The following is a 3103-nucleotide window of genomic DNA, read 5'->3' as shown; positions in this document are numbered from 1 at the left end:
CTAGTTGATTTATGATTTATGATTTTTCTACTTTCTTCATAAATGACTATGCCTTACATCTCTCCATCACTTCAGTTATACTGACCTTTATTTTTTCTGAAATGCCTGAAAAATTCCTCTCCAAGATGTGCAACTTTTCCTAGATACTGTTTTAAATTAACATCTCCAACTATTCTATCCATCTTCCTTGCTTTATTTTTTTTACTACAGAACTTCCCACCATCCAATACACTAAATATTTTACTTATTAACTTTGTTTGCTGTTTTCTCTATCACCTAGAATATAAACTACTTGAGCACAAGGATTTGAGTCTGAATTTTAGACTCCTGAAATGATATGGGACACTCAATGCAGGCCATACAAAAAATGTGTCAAGTGAGCCATTTATTTGCCCAAATACATTAAGTAACTCTTGCTATTTGAAATCAACTGTATCAAATGCATCATGTAATGCTTTTTAAAATAGATATATAAGAATCATATTAGCTTATGATTCATCAGGCAAAAAATTATCACTTACCTAAGCATTTGTGAATCAATTTTTTAAATTTTATTTTAATTGGAAGATAATTATTTTACAATACTCTGATGGCTTTTGCCATATATCAACATGAATCAGTCATAGGTATGCATATGTTTCCCCTCCCCCCTTAAACCTCCCTCCCACCCCCCTCCTGACTCCTCCTCTCTAGTTTATCACAGAGCAATGCATATGTTTCCCCTCCCCCCTTAAACCTCCCTCCCACCCCCCTTCTGACTCCTCCTCTCTAGTTTATCACAGAGCACCTGCTTTGGGTTCCCTGCGTCATATAGCAAATTCCCACTGGCTATCTACTTTACTATGGTAACATACCAACCAGGTCAGTTCTGGGTGTTCATTGGAAGGACCGATGCTAAAGCTGAAACTCCAATACTTTGGCCACCTCATGTGAAGAGTTGACTCATTGGAAAACACCCTAATGCTGGGAGGGATTGGGGGCAGAAGGAGAAGGGGATGACAGAGGATGAGATGGCTGGATGGCATCACTGACTCGATGGACATGGGTCTGGGTGGACTCCGGGAGTTGGTGATGGACAGGGAGGCCTGGCATGCTGCAGTTCATGGGGTCGCAAAGAGTCGGACACGACTGAGCAACTGAATTGAACTGAACTGAATATTTGATTGTGTATATGTACTATTTCTTTTTCCATTCATCTATCAATAGACATCTAAGTCGCTTCCATGTTCTAGCTACTGTAAATAGTGCTACAATCAACACTGAGGTACATGCATGTTTTTCCATTATGGTTTCCTCAGTGTATATGCCCAGTAGTGGGTTTTCTGGGTCATGTGAAGTGAAGTCGCTCAGTCGTGTCCGACTCTTTGCTACCCCATGGAGTGTAGCCCACCAGGCTCCTCTGTCCATGGGATTTTCCAGGCAAGAATACTGGAGTGGGTTGCTGTTTCCTTCTCCAGGGGATCTTCCCAACCCAGGGATCGAACCCAGGTCTCCTGCATTACAGGCAGATGCTTTAACCTCTGAGCCACCAGGGAAGCCCTGGGTCATATGGTAGTTTTATTCCTAGTTTTTAAAGAATCCTCCATACTGTTCTCCATAGTGACTGTATCAATTTGTTCTTATCATATCTCTCATGGTAAAGCACACTTTAGCCCCAGTATACCCTATGAGAATTGTTGTGGTTGTTATTTGGTCACTACGTCATGACCAGCTCTTTTGATACCCTATGGACTATAGCCTGCCAGGCTCCTCTATCCATGGAACTTCCCAGGCAACAACACTGGATTGGGTTGCCATTTCCTTCTCCAGGGGATCTTCCTGACCCGGGGAGCAAACCCTCGTCTCCTCTATTGGCAGGCAGATTCTTTACCACTGAGCCACAAGGGAAGTCCATTCTGTGAGAAAATAGATGTTTTTATGCATCCTAAATATATTCCTTTTGAGTTTCACAGGATATTCCCTTGTTTTATAAAACAGAAATATGGTCACCATATACATGTACACCATATCTTGCCTTTCATACATTTTGTCCCTTTTCATTGCATTTTCTTTCCATTTTCTTCTTTTCAAAATAAAGATTCTTAATCTTAGTTGGTCCTAATATAATGGACCTTCTGGGAACTTACATCTTTCTTCAATCATGTTCTTGTAACTAGACTCTTGGCAGCAACTAATCTGTTCTTCATCACCAGAATTCTGTTATATAATTTAAGTCTTTTCAAAACCAAAGCCCATGATTGTTAAATGAATGGCAATTTCTTTTCTTAAGTATTATTTGCATCCTTTATAAATTCTTAATAAATGGTATACCACACCAAGCATTCAAATGTGCGTGTGTGTGTGTGTATATATATATATATGAGCTAAAGCTTGAATGTGGATTTAAATGCACAAAAGAGAAAAATATTATAATGCTTTCATCCCTATATACATATTTATAACTCTGTTCTAAAGATTAGTTATAGTCTTTTATTTATAATATCTGAATTATAGTTATTATTAAATAAGAATATGTTTAAAATTTTATACATATGCCTGAATTTTACATTTTGCTTCAGAACTTTAAATGGTGTTAAAAAGATATTTTACATTTAAATATATCTAACTGAAAGAAAAGGTACAAATAAGTGATCTCAAAATATAATCTTGGAAACTGCTTTTGTTCCAGTTGAATATCACCACTGTTACACTTTAATAGTTACATAGATTCCCTATAAAATCATGATTTCTCAAGAGGCAATAGACAGTACAGAACAGTTGTAATTCTTAATAAGTCAAAGTAAGTTTTATCATTCTCTTCTTGTCCCCACTCCAGGTAATTCTTGCACTCCGTGGTCCACCTTGTAACACAACATCCCAGCTCTCCACAGGGTATCCTCCAACTGCTCTTCCCTAGGGAGGTCAGTAGACTTTACCTTAGCTAGACTTTCTCAGTGCCTGCCTTCTGATTAAATTTGCAAGTCCTATGGACTATTCTCTTAAGTCCTTGAAGAGCAATGCATAATACATCTCCTGCCAATTATCTGATGAGTGTCACTAAATATTTTATCACATCAGATAAAATATCCTTAGATCAAATGGTACAATAATTTCCAATTATGCT

At 37.9% G+C, this 3103-nt stretch overlaps 1 non-coding gene across 1 annotated transcript; it reads right to left on the bottom strand.

Annotated features, from left to right (window-relative positions):
* Positions 1-1463: 1463 nt before the first annotated feature.
* On the bottom strand, positions 1464-1535 carry TRNAY-GUA (transfer RNA tyrosine (anticodon GUA)). The gene has a single exon. It is a non-coding gene; the product is annotated as a tRNA-Tyr (tRNA).
* Positions 1536-3103: the final 1568 nt, after the last annotated feature.

Source organism: Bos indicus, chromosome 6, assembly GCF_029378745.1.
Source record: "Bos indicus isolate NIAB-ARS_2022 breed Sahiwal x Tharparkar chromosome 6, NIAB-ARS_B.indTharparkar_mat_pri_1.0, whole genome shotgun sequence".
NCBI lineage: Eukaryota > Metazoa > Chordata > Mammalia > Artiodactyla > Bovidae > Bos > Bos indicus.
Note: the sequence above shows the minus strand (reverse complement) of the source record. Positions and strands in the feature narration are given on the sequence as shown.